We start from the raw sequence: 20,884 nt of genomic DNA, 5'->3' as shown, positions 1-20,884 counted from the left end.
TCCAATGAACAATTTCTAAAACTTTTATCAAATGAAGAAGCACCCTGAAACTTAGAACAACCCATCCCATCTTATACTTGAAAGTCAAAATATTAGGTATTAGTATGAAATATTTAAATAATAATTCAAATGTAAGTTTAAAGTAACATGCTGCTGCTGCTGCTAAGTCGCTTTAGTCAGGTCTGACTCTATGTGACCCCATAGACGGCAGCCCACCAGGCTCCCCCATTCCCAGGGTTCTCCAGGCAAGAACCCTGGAATGGGTTGCCATTTCCTTCTCCAATGCATGAAAGTGAAAAACGAAAGTGAAGTTGCTCAGTTGTGTCCGACTCTTTGCGACCCCATGGACTGCAGCCTACCAGGCTCCTCCACCCATGGGATTCTCCAGGCAAGAGTACTGGAGTGGGTTGCCATTGCCTTCTACATTAAAGTAACATAAAGTACTATCACCATAAATAGTAGCTCTTTCTTCCATTGACTTTCTATGTACCATGTTTTAATGACATGGTGCTAGAGTCTACCATTTTATAATTTTCAAATAGTCATATTACAAAACTTAAACATATAACTATTTTTATGGATATCTATATTATATAGTTAAAATTAACATGTACATTTATAAAATATAAAAATGTTGGATGGTTTTCAATGTGGAACTGATATGCTGACATGGAAAAATAAAATAATACACGTATTTTAAACATAACAAATATTCTAAATTAATAAGATCAATTTGAAAGTTCCTAAAATATATATATTCTTATTACAATTTTAAATTTTCTAAATGTATTTTAATAACTATTTTAGATAAAGTGTAAGTTCTACCCATACAAATGCACTAACAACGGTAAAAACATTGAGTTTCCCCCCACCCCTGCCCTGTATCTAATTCAATCCATTATTTGCAAAGCAGCCTGACATAATTAACTTTAGTTCCCAGGGAATACTAATTTTTGTCTCTGCTTGTTACGTAGGGTTCCTTATTGTATGGAATAATGTGAGGCTGGTTACAGGGTATTTTCAGGACCTAAAAGAATATGACTATGTTGTTTTTCAGAATTTTATTAGTATTTACAAATATCATGCATTGTAGAAATCACATATTAATTTGGCCTTTGCTATTCATGTGCTTCAATTTTTATTGATGTAAATGCAGTGGTAGTGCTATTTTCAAAATTATTTCTGCATTTCAAGGTTTACAGTCATTAGTTTACTAGAAAACTTTTAGTTTGGGGGACGAAATTCACAACTGGGAAAAAATACAATGAAATGAATCAAGCAGTCTAGAGGGTTACAATCCAATTCTTTAGCCCTTGTATTCAACTGAGCATTATTACTTTACCACCATGTAGGAAGGAAGCAACAGTTGATCTCTGAGATTTGAATCCACTACCCTTACTATCCTATTTTCTTTCACTCCATAACTCATAAGCTATGGTCTAAATGTTTGTGTCCCTCCAGATTCTGTTTGTTGAGATCCTAACCTCCTAAAAGGTGATGGTTTTAGTGGGAGGGCATTTGACATATGTGTAGATCATGAGGATGGAACTGTCATGAAAGGGATGAGTGCATATAAAAGAGCCTCTGTACAGAGAGAACCCCTAGTTCCTCCACTATGGGAAGACACGATGAGAAGACACTGGCTATCAATCAGAACGCAACCGTACTGGCTCACTGATTGTGGATTTCATGGCTTCCCAAACTGTAAGGAAAAAATTGCTATTAGTCTACCCAATCTGTGGCATTTTGTTATATAGGAGCACAGACTGAGATAACTTATTAAATACTAAATAGGTTTACATTCTAGTCTCTACACATAAAATGTTGAATTGATCATATCTATCCCATTTGTACATTATAGTTCACTTTAAGTTTTGAAAATTGTTTGAAATCAGCAAAGTAACAAAGAAAATAAAACATATTAGAAACTACATTTTGTTAAGGAATTGGATTTTGAGTTTAAGTGATTATTAATAGCTCCTATGGGATAACTGACTTGACCATTTAGAAACAACGTTAGATTTATTTTAAGCTACCTCTCATTACCTCCATGCAGTTTTATACTAAGTTAATAGTGAATAGGGCATAGTAATAGTGAAAATACTTGTCATTGCTCAAACTTTACTCAATATCCTCTATAAAAGAAAAAAATCTTGACTCTACTGCTGATTCTTAATTTGAAATGTGTGAATATAGGAGGACTAATACAATTGGATACTATCATATTCTGACATAAGCTTTGTCTATGGAATGAGTTGTATCTTTTTTTTCACAGCCTTGTTGAGGTATAATTGACAAACAAAAACTGCACATAATTAACATATACAATTTGATGAGTCTGGACATATGAATATACCTGTGAAACCATCATTACAATCAAAGCAATAAACGTACCTGTTACCACCTGAATTTTTTCATGTTATTTCTGTTTTTGTGGTAAGAACACTTAACAAGAGACCTACTTTGTTAACAAAAAAGTTTAAGTGTACCACAGTATTACTAATTATAGGTACTATGTTGTAAGTAGATCTCTAGAACTAATTCTTCTCATATAACTAAACTTTTATAACCGCTAAACAACAACTTTACATTTCCATCTTTCCTCAGCCTCTGGAAACCACCTTTCTGCTCTCTGCATCTATAAGCTTGATTAATTTACATTTCATTTAAAAGTGAGATTGGAGAATACATATTATTAAAGAATAGGTCATATCTCATAAAAATATTTATCTCTAGATTTAACCCAAAATAACAAAAAAAGAAGTGCACAGTAATCCTTCCCTTTGTATCACACACACACCTATGAATTTTAACATGAGCAACGTATTGAATGATAAAAAATCATATATGCTTACTCTCTATGTAGTAGTCTCTCCAGGATAAAAGTGTGTGATGAATGAAACTGACTTTGTCCTCAGGTCATGAATTATTTGTTTAATGGCATTAGACATACATAGTTAAAATTTAAATTCAAGTATGGGACATAGTTGAAACTTCATTTACTGAATATTTGAATGTGTCATCTACAAAGTACATGATAGTCTTCTGAGTTTTAAAACACTGACTAAAGTAAAAGCCGACAAAATAATAAGAAGAAAGGTAAATAACATTACCCTAAATAACAGCAGTTCAAGAATAAGCAACACAAACAATTCAAAACAATGGACATTCAGGGTCTTGGATAGTCGAAACCCAGGTTTTTGAAGGAAAGTGTAGTGAGAAGGGACATTTACCAACATGAAGTGGCTTAGGAACAAGTCTCAGAACAACAAGGCATTTGAATGTGATCACTTCATGGGAAACAAATGGGGAAACAGTGGAAAAAGTGTCAGACTTTATATTTTTGGGCTCCAAAATCACCACAGATGGTGATTACAACAGTTAAATTAAAAGACGCTTACTCCTTGGAAGGAAAGTTATGACCAACCTAGATAGCATATTCAAAAGCAGAGACATTACTTTGCCAACAAAGGTCCGTCTAGTCAAGGCTATGGTTTTTCCATTGGTCATGTATGGATGTGAGTGTTAGACTGTGAAGAAAGCTGAGCTCTGAAGAATTGATGCTTTTGAACTGTGGTTTTGGAGAAGACTCTTGAGGGTCCCCGGGACTGCAAGGAGATCCAACCAGTCCATTCTAAAGGAGATCAGTCCTGGGTGTACTTTGGAAGGAATGATGCTAAAGCTGAAACTCCAGTACTTTGGCCACCTAATGCTAAGAGTTGACTCATTGGAAAAGACTCTGATACTGGGAGGGACTGGGGGCAGGAGGAGAAGGGGACGACAGAGGATGAGATGGCTGGATGGCATCACTGACTCAATGGACGTGAGACTGAGTGAACTCCGGGAGTTGGTGATGGACAGGGAGGCCTGGCGTGCTGCAATTCATGGGGTCGCAAAGAGCTGGACACGACTGAGCGACTGAACTGAACTGAACTGAACTGATGTTCACAAGTAAGACAGAGTCTCTCTGTACCAGGAATAGTTCTAAATGTGTTACATGCATCATACTATCCAACCTTATTGGCCTCAGAAGTAGGAACTTTTTTCACTCCTATTGTACAGATTAGGAAACTAGGCTTAGATACATTCAGTAATTTATTCCAGTTATACATATAGAGGATATAGAGGTGGAACTAGAATTTAACTGCAGGCAATTTTAACCTAGATATTACAGTCTTAACCATTTTGCAATTACCTCGTATAAACCCAGGATTTAGATGGGTCAACTTTGGGAAACAACTTGGTCAGAAGAATTAGTCAAGGTAAGGATGGAGAGAGTTTTAGCTATAAGTTTTTAAAGTAGTCCATGCTTAATTGGTCTGTTGTGTCTGATTCTTTGTGACCCCTGGACTGTAGCTTGCCAGGCTCCTCTGTACATGGGGATTCTCCAGGCAAGAATACTGGAATGGGTTGCCATGCCCTCCTCCAGGGGATCTTCCCAACCCAGGGATCAAAGCCAGGTCTCCTGCATTGCAGGTGAATTCTTTACCATCTGAGCCACCAGGGAAATCCTTAAAGTTGTCAAATAGCACTCAAACAGAAGCAAAAACAGGCAGGAAGATTGCAGTGATGGAGTATCTAGACACATTTTCAGATGTTATTAAATTATACATCTTTCAGGAAATTTATTCATAGGCAAAATAACTTACATAGTGAGATAGTTAGGTTCTTCAAATAAAAGCATTATTTGAGAACACCTGAATAAGATCAAGAACGCAGGGGCAGAAAATAAAATGTAATTCCTACAATGTGATCATTTTTTAAATTTCTTTATCACTTGGCAGTATTAAACATTATGAGGAATTCTAAGAGCACTAAAACAATCTCTTCCTGTAAGTAACCCATAAGCTAGCCTAGAAAAGACGAGCATTAATTCTTAAAAGAAATCAATAATTAATGCAATTCTTGTTAGTCACTCAGTCATGTCCAACTCTGTAACCCCATGGACTGCAGCCCACCAGGCTCCTCTGTCCATGCGATTCTCCAGGCCAGAATGCAAGTCTCGGGATGTAGAAAGCTGAGTTCTGCTTTAGACACTCATATCTACTGGACAGAATTTAAGGTCAAGAACATGGCCTACCACGAATTTGAGAAGATAAGATGTTAGCAAAACTTCTCTTCGAGAGCTCCTGTCCATTTTCAGAACTTCCTCAATATTGCTCTTATTTCAAGATGTCTATTAATATTTTGCTTGTGATCAGATCAGCACCACGATGTATTTTGGGGTATAAAAATGCTGGTATATGTTTTAGTATTTCAAATTATAAAGACAGTAACACTCATTTAATGTGTACCATAATTCTCATGTGCTATTGTCAATAACTATTAAATTACAATTTAATATCAACTGCCTAAAACATGATTGTCATGATGACAATGAGGATAAAATAACAACAACAAAAATAACAGTTCTAAGAATGGTTCTCAGACATATGCCTATACAAGACAATGAAACTTCCTTTTGGAGAAAATAATATTGTTTCCACTTTATCTTCTGTTCCTTCATTCAACAAAATACTACTGGGCATGTACTAAAGTACAGGTAATTTTCTCATGCTAAAGATATAAGTTAAAAAAAAAAAAAAAACTCATTCCCTGCCTCCATCTTTGAAGAATTCAAATCTAAAAATGATAGACATTTTAAAAGTTAATAAAAATAATACAATTTTAAATGATAAATCATGTTGTTACTGTGTAATGTAGAGGAAAGGTCACTTGAGTACTTGGGAAGTCAGAGATGACTCAACAAAAAAAGGCAGGCATTGAGTTTCTTGGGGAATGAATCAGAATTTTGCCACATGGTCAAGGGTAGAATAACATTATAGGATAAACAATTTGTTAAGAATGAATGATAAATCCTAGCATAATTATGAACTGTAAGTTGTGTAGCACTCTTGGATGGTAAAGTGTAAGAAGGGGAGTTACAGAAGTTTAAATCAGACATGTAAAAGGAGGCTGATGGATGCAGGGTTTTCAAGACGGCATGCTTGAGGAAATTCAACTACAGTGTTGGTGAATATACTTCTGAAACTCCACTGGTACGGCACCAGTGTAATTTGTTTTTCAGTGCAATTGTCTCTGTGAGACTAAAGTTTCTCTTGTAAGAAATCCAACTCAAAGGAATAAAGATAGAGGCATACAAATTTTGATTTACTAAGAAAGACAGTTGTCAAATGAGGAGGAGTAATAATCAGAACATGTCTACCCCTCCCATTAAACTCTGAGAGGTTTTAGAGAGCTCTAAGTATCCCGGACTCTGAAACATCTCTGCAACACTTTCCACTTGGTCTCTCTTGCTCCAGAAAGCAGTCTTTCCCTGAAAAGACATTTCCTTCATTATAGAGAAAATTACCACTTTCCCTCCAGCCAATCCTCCATTGGGTTTAGGCTAATCCCTGAATAAATGCATTTCACTGTAGAATGGCCACAAAACAGAGACAACACTACACTGATGGCATCTGAGAACAGAACGTACAGAGCAAGAAGGCATGCTTCCAAATAGTAAGAAGCATGAATGCTAGAGGGTAGTTATTAAGCCCAACAGCCCATAACCTCAACGAGGCTTCCGAAAAGTTGAACTAAGAAGTAAAAAAGTAAAGCATGCATGTTAAATTATCTAATTATTAAATTAGAGATATTAATAATCTCTAGTAGGCTGCCGTCTATGGGGTCACACAGAGTTGGACATGACTGAAGCAACTTAGCAGCAGCAGCAGCAGCAGCAGCAGCAGTATCTCTTGCAGGAGATTGATTGAATTAATTCACAAGACTAAAAATAATTCAGAAAATACCATTTAACATTATAAAAAAGTAGTATTTTTAAACAAATTAAATTTTTTTAATTATCTGAATACATTTTTAAGAAAACAATCAGCAAACTTTTACAACTACTTCTTTTCAATGAAACGTTTCCCCATATCTATAATTTAACCTAATGAACAAAAATCTCTCCTCTTCTCATCCTTAATCACTCATGCATCAGAAGATGGAAAATACATTTTGATATTTTAATAAAATCAAATGCATGTAGCATGAAAAGCAGATTGGGTTGAACCATTTTATTATACCCAGATGCTCTGTTATCATCATGGAGGTATTTCTTTTTGAAGTACAGAGTGATATAATTTTATAGGTCATTGCTGAACATTCCATTAAATCATAAAATAATAATAACTCAATTAAATCATCAAAGAATATATTGTGATAATCTAAATTATGTTTTAACAGTTTCATTAATATAATTAGTCTTAGATAACAAACATGATTGGGCCCTAGTAAGATATGAGATTTAATTGGCTTATTTCCATAATTGGAGCTATCCTATTTAACTTACCTTTTTTTCTTTTAAAAACATAGATATTTCATTTTCACAGAATAGCTTTTTGAATTAGATATGAGAAGTAGACTTATGATGAAACATAAGCACTGGTCTTCATTTACTCTTGAGATTAATTGTGTAAATGGATTCCCCTCCTTAATTTTAATTATAGGACCATGCATGTAATACCCACTTTGCATTCCTAGACCATCAGCTATCTACCTCTGGGACTTTAGTCTTTAAGGAAAAAAAAGAAAAAAAGAGAGTATGTCTCTTCACACACCTCAGATAGATATTAAATTAATAATATCAGGTTATAGCTTTCTAAAACTGTGATTTTTTTTAATTAATTTCTAAAATGCAATATTTGTCCTGCTAGCTCTGGTAATTTAGTTTTATGAGTGTGCCTTTCTGATGACTGCAGTTGAAACAAAACGCCTAGCCATATGCAACATCACAGGATGTTTTAGTGATGCTCTCTAAAATAAAATGTTGAGTAAATTCACTAAGAGTAGTAAGGAATCCAGGAAATGGTTTACAGAGAGTGCTTCATCTGCTAAGATTCAAAGAGACCTATAGGAGGTAGCTAAAGATGAATGAGAAATTACTTTAAAAAGTGTAATTCAGGAACCCTAGCAACGCATTTGTGGTGGCTCAGATGGTAAAGAATCTGCCTGCAATCCAGGAAACCTGGGTTTGATTCCTGGGTTGGGAAGATCCCCAGGAGAAGGGAATAGCTACCCACTCCAGTATTCTTGCCTGGAGAATTCCATGGACAGAGGAGCTTGGTGAACTATAGTCCATGAGGTCACAAAGAGTTGGACATGACTTTGCAACTAACACACATATACAAAGGGTATGTAATGTATTCATACATACCAAAGTGTTAAGCTTGGGACTGAAAATTGCATATGCCCTTCCTACCTTCTAAATGAAGATATTGCATGTTTTTTTTTTTTAATACAACCTTTGGGAACCAAGTGAAAATATTAGATTTCCCCTTCTTAAAACTATTCTAATGTGCCCATCTTTCCTCTCTATAAATGGTTCAAAGCTTGACAAATAGTCATACTAATACAAATAGACATTCACTGAGCTCTTACTATGTTCCAGAAACAGCTTTGATTACTTACCAAATTAAGTGTTAAAAAATAAGCCTATGTGTTGGTTGATGACTCACTTATGGAGACCTACTCTTAACTAGAGTAGATCTTCCTAGTTAGAGTTTTCTCACTCCCTGTATGTCATTATATTTACAACACTTTGTTTTTATCACGGGTTTTATTTTCTTTACACCTATAATTTAAATATAGTGTGGGTAGGTTCAGTGTCTCTTCTAGTCATTGTGTATTCCTAGCTCATAACACAGTGCTGTACTCATAATAGTTATTTGAAAGTATTTATTGGGTTATATAATAAAGGGCAGTTTGAGTCAGCAGTTAGAAAATTTGTACAATCTTCTTCGAGAACTCTAAGTTAAAGAAAATAAATAGATGGTATAAATGAATCCTCTGGTGACCCTTTAAAATGCGTGCAATTTGAATAATTTTAAAGAATGAAAACAAGAAAATTATTGCTTAAGTGCCTCTATTTTAGTAAAATATCGGAATGATAAAGATTTAGTGACTTTCTAGTTCCATTCTTTGGCCAAATGTTTGAAAATAAATACATGGGTATATCCAAATGAATTAACATCCTGAACATTTCCTCCAGTAGAGTTTCAGAGGGATTATTTCTGCCTGCAAGTGAAACCAGCATGTCTTAAAAACCTAAAGCTAAAATGTTCTCTGATCCCTGCTCCAGTGGTGACTTAGATCCCTGAAGTCTGCAATGCCAATCAACCTGTATGAACACGGGTTTCAGCTCTGGAGTGTGCCATATTGAATACTTTACCAGCTGACTGGGCTTTGTGTAAACCTTTATTATCTCCACCCTGTCATGGTTCTCTTTCTGCTTTTCATCTTTATTGCTTTATCAGTTACATTCCCTGCAGTGTCAGGGAACAAAGCACTAGTTTTAATGGGTCTTTTCCATCTCCAGTTTCTGTTTTCTGCTTTCATTATTGCCAGCTGTTTCCTAATATTTTTCCTGTGGGTATGAAAAAAGACCAAACCCTGAGAGGTACACAAAATAATTCAAGGTATATTTATCTGAATTTGAAAAGCCAGATGCTCAAGAAAGCCCTTCTACAGGAAAGTATGTTAAATAGTCTATCATGTGTACAGGTTTATATTTATAGCTTTAAATAAGAGTAAATGTAATTTGGTCCATTGCTCAACAAAATAATTCTTCCACTAATATAGGAATATGCAAATTATAACTTCAACTTTTATTTAATGTTTCAATATACACTATATTATACATAATCTTTCCAATAAATTGCAATTAATTTATTTCAGCTTGAAGAGATCAGTTCAGTTCTATTCATTTGCTCAGTAGTGTCTGACTCTTTGCGACCCCATGAATTGCAGCACACCAGGCCTCCCTGTCCATCACCAACTCCCGGAGTCTACCCAAACCCATGTACATTGAGTTGCTGATGCCATCCAACCATCTCATCCACTATCGTCCCCTTCTCCTCCTGCCCTCAATCTTTCCCAGCATCAGGGTCTTTTCAAATGAGTCAGCTCTTGGCATCAGGTGGCCAAAGTATTGGAGTTTCAGCTTTAGCATCAGTCCTTCCAATGAATACCCAGGACTGATCTCCTTTAGGATGGACTGGTTGGATCTCCTTGCAGTACAAGGGATTCTCAAGAGTCTTCTCCAACACCACAGTTCAAAGGCATCAGTTCTTAGGTGCTCAACTTTCTCTATAGTTCAACTCTCACATCCATACATGACCACTGGGAAAACCATAGCCTTGACTAGATGGAATTTTGTTGGCAAAGTAATGTCTCTGCTTTTTAATATGCTATCTAGGTTGGTCATAACTTTCCTTCCAAGAAGTAAGCATCTTTTAATTTCATGGTTGCAATCACCATCTGCAGTGATTTTGGAGCCCAGAAAAATAAAGTCAGCCACTGTTTCCACTGTTTCCCCATCTATTTGCCATGAAGTGATGGGACCAGATGCCATGATCTTCGTTTTCTGAATCTTGAGCTTTAAGCCCACTTTTTCACTCTCCTCTTTCACTTTCATCAAGAGGCTCTTTAGTTCTTCACTTTCTGCCATAAGGGTGGTATCATCTGCATATCTGAGGTTATTGGTATTTCTCCCAACAATCTTGATTCCAGCTTGTGCTTCTTCCAGCCCAGCATTTCTCATGATGTACTCTGCATAGAAGTTAAATAAACACTAATCCTCAACAAATGTTTCTTTCAACTGAAAGACATTCATGTGTAGAACTCTAAAGAAAACTATTTCTAAACGTGTAGAAAGTTGTGCAGTATGTGTTTTTAGAGTCAATACATTGCTGCTTATAGGAAATGCCTGTCAGAAATTGTTCAATCTTGCCCTTAGAGTCAATATTTTTTTCCTAAAATATAAACTGAAATGGACTAAATATTAAAAATATTGTTCACAGTCTTGGGTAAATAATTTTTTAATATTTTCCACATTGTACACTATCTGAATGAAGACAGTTTTATCAATAATAGCAGTGAAGCTAAAAATAAGTAAAAAAAATAGGGATATATCATTTCTGGTTTTTACTGCTGAATTAACATATCATCAAAAAGCAATGGCATTAAATAACAGAAATCATTTATTTCCAGGAGTTGGTGTGTTGATCAGGTTCATATGGTGTCTAATGGGGTGCCAGGATGACTAAAAATGTAAATATGGCTTTACTCATAAGGCTGACAGCCGGGAGACTGGCTGAGATCATTAATGAGTAGCCTCAGCACTCCTGCACAGGGCCTTACCACACGACTTCAAGAACTTACATCAAAATTGTTTAGTTCCATGAAGGAGCAGTCTAAGTATACAAATACCAACATGTCAGCTCTTACCCAGCCTTAACATTCATCAGGCCTGCTTATGTTTCTTGACCCACACTGGTTACATGGTCAACTCTGAAAATAATGTGGGTGAAGACTACAAACAGGCATGAATATAGGGGGTGTGGTTCATTGAGTGCCTTCAAAGTAATAACTACCATTCAAGAAAAAAATATCAGTCCTACCTAATTTACCATTTTTGCTTTAATCAATGACAGTTTCAACTGAAAATCTAGCTCCTACCATCTTTGCAATCTCAGAGCTAGCATTATACAGATAGCCTCAGCATGAGAATATTGTGGGGAATTATTTTTCTCACTGAATTCCTTGTATTTTAGGAATGAATATGGACTTGTCTAATTTCCCTTGGAATCTAACTGAATCTCTCCTTTGTTTGAAGTGACTAGGATTTTTCCATTACTCTTTCTTCTAGTATTTTATTGAATTACTGTAAAATGTATTTCCTCTCTTGGATTCAAGCCTAGCTCTGAAAGCTAAGTCTGCTTACCTAGCTGTTGACTTATGAAGAAAAGTATCACAAGTAATGGATATCTCTTTAAGCAGAATGCTAGCAAAAATTCATAATTCATAATTTCATGTGTTTACTCATCTCTGGGGGATCTCATTATCTAATGAGGAATCTGACTAGTCCCCATACTTTTTGTTAAAACATATATTAATATTTATGTTTCCTAGATGCTATGCCTTACCAAACCAGCTGCACTTTCAGTGTTCTAGGCACATCTGGGTAAATCTCCAGGAACCTGCACTTCTCTTGTTATTTATTTTATTGCTAGACCACTGCTCTTACATATGCCCTTCTTGTTCTTATCAGTTTTGAAAAATTATACATTCATTTAACCATATTGCAAACAAGTGGTTTATAAAGCAAAAGTCCTTAGATCCCTTACTAGGTGATCCTCATCTATCACCTTCCCAATGATCTTAATGATTTCTGTCACTACAAACTAGATTCAAGAGTGTGCTGGTTTAAAAATTGTCTAAAAAAAAAAGAAATTAAAAAAACCTTATTTTGTAAAGTTTGTCAATTTTGATAGTGTAAATACTCCTACTATGATAGCATGGCTGATTTTTTTTTTTTTTAAGATTTAAAATGTTTTATTTATTATTATTTTTTTTAATTTTAAAATCTTTAATTCTTACATGCGTTCCCAAACATGAACCCCCCTCCCACCTCCTTCCCCATAACATCTCTCTGGGTCATCCCCATGCACCAGCTCCAAGCATGCTGTATCCTGCATCAGACATAGACTGGCGATTCAATTCTTACGTGATAGTATACATGTTAGAATGTCATTCTCCCAAATCATCCCACCCTCTCCCTCTCCCTCTGAGTCCAAAAGTCCATAATACACATCTGTGTCTCTTTCCCTGTCTTGCATACAGGGTCGTCATTGCCATCTTCCTAAATTCCATATATATGTGTTAGTATACTGTATTGGTGTTTTTCTTTCTGGCTTACTTCACTCTGTATAATCGGCTCCAGTTTCATCCATCTCATCAGAACTGATTTAAATGAATTCTTTTTAACGGCTGAGTAATACTCCATTGTGTATATGTACCACAGCTTTCTTATCCATTCATCTGCTGATGGACATCTAGGTTGTTTCCATGTCCTAGCTATTATAAACAGTGCTGCGATGAACATTGGGGTACATGTGTCTCTTTCAATTCTGGTTTCCTTGGTGTGTATGCCCAGCAGTGGGATTGCTGGGTCATAAGGTAGTTCTATTTGCAATTTTTTAAGGAATCTCCACACTGTTCTCCATAGTGGCTGTACTAGTTTGCATTCCCACCAACAGTGTAGGAGGGTTCCCTTTTCTCCACACCCTCTCCAGCATTTATTGCTTGCAGATTTTTAAACTATCAAGGTTAACGTCACTGAATGCAGATATGGGAAGAAACATGAATTAGCATACTATTATACATTATGGTGGGCTTCCCCTGGTGGCTCAGACAGTAAAGAAACCACCTGCAATGCAGGAGACTTGGATTTGATTCCTGGGTTGGGAAGATTCCCCTGGAGAAGGGCATGGCAACCCACTCTAGTATTCTTGCCTAGAGAATCCCCATGGACAAAGGAGCCTGGCAGGCTACAGTCCATGGGGTCACAAAGAGTCGGACACAACTGAGTGTCTAAGCACACATAAACACTATTTCCATCTTTCAAATAAATGTAAATGAATGAACTCAACATAGGTAAGAACTGATAAATTTTAAGTGTCCATTGTACATTACCTAATTACAAATTTAACAACTTGATTTCTAACAGTTGCTGTGTTTAACTGACTCAATGAAACCCTGAAAGTTTTATAACAAGTTACTGTAAGCTGATATGAGCAAGCTCCACACAACATTAACAAGATTTGTCTGTTCTGTAGAACAAATGCCTTATAAATGGAATTCCTTTGGATGCCCTCTTTTGTATCTGGTTTATTTTGCTCCAATAATGTGTTTGAGATTCAGGCATGGTATTGCATGCATCAGTAGTTTATCACCTCTTATTGCTGAATGATATACCACCATATGAATAGAAAAGAGTTTGCTTAACCATTTACCTCTCAATGGACATTTGTATTGTTTTCAGGCTAGGCTCTTACTAAATAAAGCTATGAAAATTTGTGTTGATTTTTATATAGACTTAAACTTTTATTTCTCTTGAGTAAAATCCTAGACATAGAATTGTTGGGTCACTGGATGTTGAGCTTTATGAGGTGCTGCCTAAATATCTTCCAAATAGTTCTACAATTTTACCTTCCTACCAGCAAAGTATTACTATGAATTTTTAAGTTGAATCATATTCTTGCCAACATTTGGTATTGCCAACCCTTGTATTTTATCCATTAGAGTGTGTAAAAAGTGTTATTTCATTGTGGTACTGATTGACTTTTGCTAATAAATAATTTCTTTGAATATCTTTCCATGTAGTCATTAGTAATTTTTATATTTCCCATAACAAAGTGACATTTAATTTTCTTTTATGCATTACACTTCTTGTGTCAGATTTGTGTGCTATATTTTCCCCATTTCCACAGTCACTGCTTAGTAATTCTATGGGACAAAGGAATGTCATGCAGCTGGTAGCATAGATGGAAAACATATTGAACTGACTGCCCTCTGGAAGTTCTTTCAAAAACAAGGTCTACACTCAATTATTTGAACTGAACTGGGAACCCATAGCCAGACAGGAGTGCACATTAAAGATTCTGTAGACCTGTCACCTTTCCTGATATGAGCCCTGCTTGGAAGACCCTTATACCGTAAATAACATTTTCTTTCTGTGGGCATCATCTATACTCTGGGACTGTACTGCTTGGGGGGAAGTCAGATATTGGCACACTGACTTTCTTCTTAGAAGTAATCATATGAGTTCTTCAACTATGTAAGAAGATAACACCAGTAGATCACATAGCTCTAACTACCAAAGTTTCACCAACATGAGGCTATACTTGGTTATGAAGAGACCTTTCCAAAGGGAAAACTAAGATGATTGACTCATTGCTTATAACCACTCCACAGGCAATTGCCTACACTCCAGCTAGATAAGTCTTCAATTAGGAAAAGTGGTACAAAATTTGTTCCTAAAATGGTCACACTGGATCTGAAAAGACACAACTCAATGTCTACCATTTTTTTAGATGATAGAATTGGCCTAGATTTCTTTGCTGCAGGCCAAGGCAGAACTTCTGCAATCACTAATATATCCTTCTGTATCTTGGGCTTTAAGGCATGGGATAAGTGGAAAAGGTAATACAAATTACCTTTAAAAAAATTGAGAACATCACTTGGAATTCTAATTATTAATGACTTATGGAAATTGCTCTGCTGGCTTTGTCCTAGACTCTGGTTCTGGATTGAAGTCAGCACTGTATATTGGTCTCATCCTATGGTATCAATAGTTTTAATTAAATGTTAGATTTGGTCCCATCCTCTGTCAGTCAGGCTAATCACTAGAATATTCACCAGAGATCAGGGTGATAAAGAAACAAAGGTGGACATAGTTTAAAACAATTCTCAAAAAAAAAAAAAAAACCACAATTCTCCAAGGGTCTCTTGTACTGTCTTTCTAGTAGAGATGTCCCTTGTCTCAGACTACCTTTACAGGGTTATTTGTATTGCAAACAGCCTTGAAAGAGAGAGATAATATCTACTTCTGAAGCAAAGATATGCAATTTTCCCATTCAGTATAATAATAAAAAAAATTTCCTTCTGAACCAAAGTACCTGCAGTCTTAGTGCCCATTTAAAAAGACTTGTGTTCTCTAGACTTAGGGATCCTCTCATACAATGCACTGCATGTACAGTTGTCAACTAGCTCTCTTCGTATTGCTCTGTAGGAATTGGGGCTCAGAGAGCCAATGCAAAAACACCAATATCCTGGCTACTGCTCTTGTTGTGAGTAATAAACTGGCCTTCATCTCTGACTCAGGAAACTGTGGCTGACTACCTTGAAAACCTGTAAAAAGTATAAAAGTCTCAGATCTTTACAATAACTGACAGTGTCTATGTCCAGTAAAATCCACGTAAGAGAATGATCATAGTTATACCAGTTAAAGACCAAACTCTGGAAACAACGTACCTATCAAAAGGAGAACAGACTTAAAAACAGACTACACAACATAGTGTTGTAACGCAATGGCTAAAAACATTAAAGAACTGACAAACTCACCAATATGGATGAATCTCCAATACAATATGTTGTGTAACAGAAATCAGAAACAAAAAAATATGTACAATATGATTCTATTTACATAGCATACAAGCATCTATCAATATCAAAACTATGAAGGATATAAGAAATGAGAAAAATCTGAGAAAATATCACAGCCAAAAGAGTCTAAGGAAACTTAACTGTAATATGACATAAGAGATGAGATTCTGGAACAGATATAGACATAGGTAAAAACCAAGGATATCTCAATGTAGAAACTAAGGATATCAACAACTTTGGATATGAAGATGTTACCACTCTAGCGGCAGAAAGTAAGGAGGAACTAAAGAGCCTCTTGATGAGGGTGAAAGAAGAGAGAGAAGGCTGGCTTAAAACTCAGCATTAAAAACACTGAGATCATGGCATCTGGTCAATCTGTTTCATGGCAGACAGAAGGGGAAAAAGAGGAAACAGTAACAGATTTTATTTTCTTGGGCTCTAAAATCACTGCAAAAAGTGGATACAGCCACAAAATTAAAAAAAAAAAAAAAAAAGCTCCTGCTCCTTGAGAGGAAAGCTGCAACAAACCTAGACAGCATATTAGAAAGCAAAGACATAATTTTGCTGGCAAAGGTCTGTATAGTCAAAGCTATGGTTTTTCCAGTAGTTATGTACAGATGTTAGAGTTGGACCATAAAGAAGTTTGAGCACCGAAGAATTGATGCTTTTGAACTGCGGTGCTGGAGAATACTTTTGACAGCAAGGAGATCAAACCAGCCAGTCCTAAAGGAAATCAACCCTAAATATTCATTGGAAGGACTGACGCTGAATTGAAGCTCCAATACTTTGGCCACCTGATGCTAAGAGCCAACTCAAAAGAAAAGACCCTGATGCTGGGAAAATAGTGAGACAAGGGGATGACAAAGGATAAGATGGTTGGATGACATCACTGACTCAAGGGACATGAGTTTCAGCAAACTCTTGGAGATTGGGAAGGACAGGAAGCCTGGTGTGTTACAATTCATGGGGTTGCAAAGAGTCGGACATAACAGTGATTGAACAATAACAACAAAAGCATATTTCAATAAACTATGGCCTTTAGTTAATAATAATATGTCAATATTGCATCAGTTGTGAGAAATATTCCAAATTAAGTAATTATTGGGGAAATTGTGTATGCAAATGAGTATGGGAATTCTGCCCTATCCTCATAACTTTTCTGCAAATCTAAAACTATTCTAAATAAAACATTTATTTAGAATAATAAATGACTCAGTATCCTTAGAGACAGAGAAAGAGAGAGGGTGCAAGCTGACTTCTGAGGCACATAACTGTGATCTGTTTGAAAGTTTTTTCAATTTTCCATACTTTCAGTAATTACGTTGTTTATCTCTCACATTATCTATTAGTCTTTAATCAAATTTTCAAGGCTACTTATGGACATAATCAGTATCTAATTAAATTATATGTAGTAATAAGTCATCCATGGGTCATTTGCCCTTAGCAACTCTTCATTATTGGTGTTTAGACACTATTTCATACTGTGTTTATAGGCAATTCTTACTATAAGAAAAAAGAAACCAACTGGCTTCATTATAGTTCTCAAGATTGTGTTGTAACAAGCACCAGAGTTCTCCATACATCATGTAGAATTATGATTTTAATTGATTCATACTTCTTCATAAGATTTCAAATAAAAATTACTTGATATTAATGTCTCATAGTTAAAATATTATTCCAGCACACAGGAAAACTAGGCCATGGCCACAGTAAGGTATAAACTGGGAACATGTTTTTATAAAATTTTTAATATTATCATTGCTTATTTTGAAAACAAACTCTCACATAACTCTGGCTCCAAATTATCAAATTTATAGAATGGCAGACACCAGCCAGTTGTCATTTATGTAATAATTTTGTCAAAATATGAACATTACTAAAGAGTTTCTTATCTATTCCATTGGCCTATGAGGAATGGATATTTCAATTAATTAAATGGAGAAGTAGAGAAACAAGAGTGACCTTGACAGGACATAGGCCAAGTCTAGCACAATTTGAGATGACAGGCCAAATGGGATGATTCATTCTATACTACCGAAATAATGACTATTTATTTAAGAAAAATATTTATAGAAATATTATAGATGAGAAACCTGAATGTCAAACCTGAGTATAAATTCAAGTAAGATCAGGATCATGCCATGTCACTGAATGTTTAAAATTAAAATCTGAAGATTAAGTATTAATACAAACATTGCTGAGAAACCTTAATAATTAAAAAATAAATTTAGTATTAGCCATTATAATTAGTTCATTAGTTATTCAATTACTTATGTCAAATGAAAATCATAAACAGACTAAAATGTTAACAACTTTTTAAATTGTATTTTTAACCCAAATGTCTCATTAATCCTTTTGATAATTTTTTGAGTCAGGAATGAAAGTATATACCTTAGTATATCTTTTCTTTACAAGAACTCACCAAAACAGAACTAAATTTTCTTCTTTATTTAATAAAATACATAAACATCTTAAACTTCCAAAAATGGTATGAACACAAACCTGGAAATAAAGTTTTAATCTGATCTCCACTAAAGGGAAGATATAGTTGCATTTGGTTTGTCTAGTCTTATGCAAGTTGTTAATCATTTATAATCATATCAAAAATTTGTTTTTCTATTTCCAAACTAATATTTGTTTAATATAGTTTGCTGAAAAGAGATCACTAAATCAATGTGTAGCTTACATGTCCATTCTAAATATTAGATGCTGCAACAGAATTTTCTGTAGTTAGACTTCTGCTGCTGCTGCTGCTGCTGAGTCGCTTCAGTCGTGTCCGACTCTGTGCGACCCCACAGACAGCAGCCCACTAGGCTCCCCCATCCCTGGGATTCTCCAGGCAAGAACACTGGAGTGGGTTGCCATTTCCTTCTCCAATGCATGAAAGTGAAAAGCGAAAGTGAAGTCGTTCAGTCGTGCCCGACTCTTAGCGACACCATAGACTGCAGCCTACCAGGCTCCTCCGTCCATGGGATTTTCCAGGCAAGAGTGTTGGAGTGGGGTGCCATTGCCTTCTCTGATAGACTAGGGAAAGAGAAAGAGATATTTGATGGGTATGAGTTTTCTAGATCGCTAAGGATTATTTTTTTCTTTATCTTTTATTGTGTATCATTTACCTTAACATCTATTATAGGAATAAAAATAGGTATCCAACAAAATCTAATGAAGTCTGTAGATAGAAAATTACATTGTTGTAATTGTTCTAGAGATGCTAGCAGACACACTAGTAACTATTTTTGTTAATCTTATGAGGCCCATAAAGGGCAGCCTTTGTTTAATAGCAAGTTTTGACATTTATTACCTTGCTTCTAAAAGTTTTTATCCTGTTCAATTTACGAAGTCATAAGTGCATCACCTTCCTTGAATATTGCGTTATCACTGATATTCTAGCATGTTCTTAATTCCTCTGCTCTATATGCACAGGGTTCTAATACAATGTCCTTGAATAATAAATAGAATATTTGTGTCTATATAGCTAGTGTTTCTAATAATGGCATAAAGCTCTTCTGTTCAATGGGAAATAAGCTATAGGCTTAAAAGTTTAAATGAAAAATTGAAGTATGCATATGTATGATCCCTCAGTATTCAGGTGTTCATGTGTGGGAGATTTTGATTTGATTCATGTGTATAACTGCATGGTGGGAAAACATGTAAATATATCATCTACATCAGACTCTAATGGCTACTAAAATAATCAATCTGATTTTTTTTCTTATTATAGTATACCAGTTTGTTTTACTTTGTGACAATATTTCTCTTTTTGGATGAAAAGAGACCTTTCAAATAGTTACTGAAACAACTATATATATTATATTTTTTAAACATAACTTCACAGTTTTACTATCTTAATTTTACTAAAAAAAGATGAAGGTTAGAACAAGATGACTTGGCTTTCCCTCTTCTTGCCCCTTCCAGCTAAAAATTTATATATCTATTAATGGTCAGTAAACCTCAGAACAATTCTTTTTGAAGTCTGACTTTCTTCTAGAAAATCTGCTTCGCATGACAACCATAGCTGTTCTTCAGGCTTCTTTTTTAGGGCACAGAGGAAATCATTGCACTTCTGGTCCCATGTCATGTTATGAGACTGGTAACTTGCCATACTTGAACTGAATATTTGGAGTGTTTTAAGAATGTTCACTATGTTTCCAAGAGAAATACTGGCATCAAAAGCTATTGGCATCAAGAAATACTGGCATCAAGAGCCAACTCATTGGAAAAGACCCTGATGCCAGGAAAGATTGAGAGCAGGAGGAGAAGAGGGACACGGGATGAGATGGTTGGATGGCATCATCGACTCAATGGACATGAGTTCGAGCAAACTCGGAGAGACAGTGAAGGACAAGAAAGACAGGCATGTTGCAGTCCATGGGGTCGCCAAGAGTCAGACAAAACAGCAGCTGAACAACAATAAATCTAGGAAGGGAGTGAACGTAGAAACAAGGGAGGAACAAAGGAGAAACAATAGTGCAGACTTGGGGCAGGAACCTGCTTCCTCCTCAAGGGATACACAAAGCAATACCTTTGAGTTCTTCTGCAGAAACTAGTGGCTTCTAGGTGGCACTAATGTTAAAGAGTGTGTGTATGCTAAGTCACTTCAGTCAGTGTCCGACTCTTTGTGCCCATATGAACTGTAGCCCGCCAAGCTCCCCTGTCCAAGGGGATTCTCCAGGCAAGAATGCTGGAGTGGGTTGCCCTGCCCTCCTTCAGGGGACCTTCCTGACCCAGGGATTGAACCCATGTCTCTTACGTCTCCTGCACTGGCAGGTGGGTTCTCTACCCCTAGCACCACCTGGGAAGCACTGCAGTAAGGAATCTTCCTGCAATACAAGAGACACGGGAGATGCAGCTCTGATCCTTGGGCCAGGAAGATCCCCAGGAGGAGGAAATGGCAACC

Source organism: Capra hircus, chromosome 5 (genome assembly GCF_001704415.2).
Source record: "Capra hircus breed San Clemente chromosome 5, ASM170441v1, whole genome shotgun sequence".
NCBI classification, from domain to species: domain Eukaryota; kingdom Metazoa; phylum Chordata; class Mammalia; order Artiodactyla; family Bovidae; genus Capra; species Capra hircus.
This window is presented reverse-complemented; position numbering follows the sequence as displayed.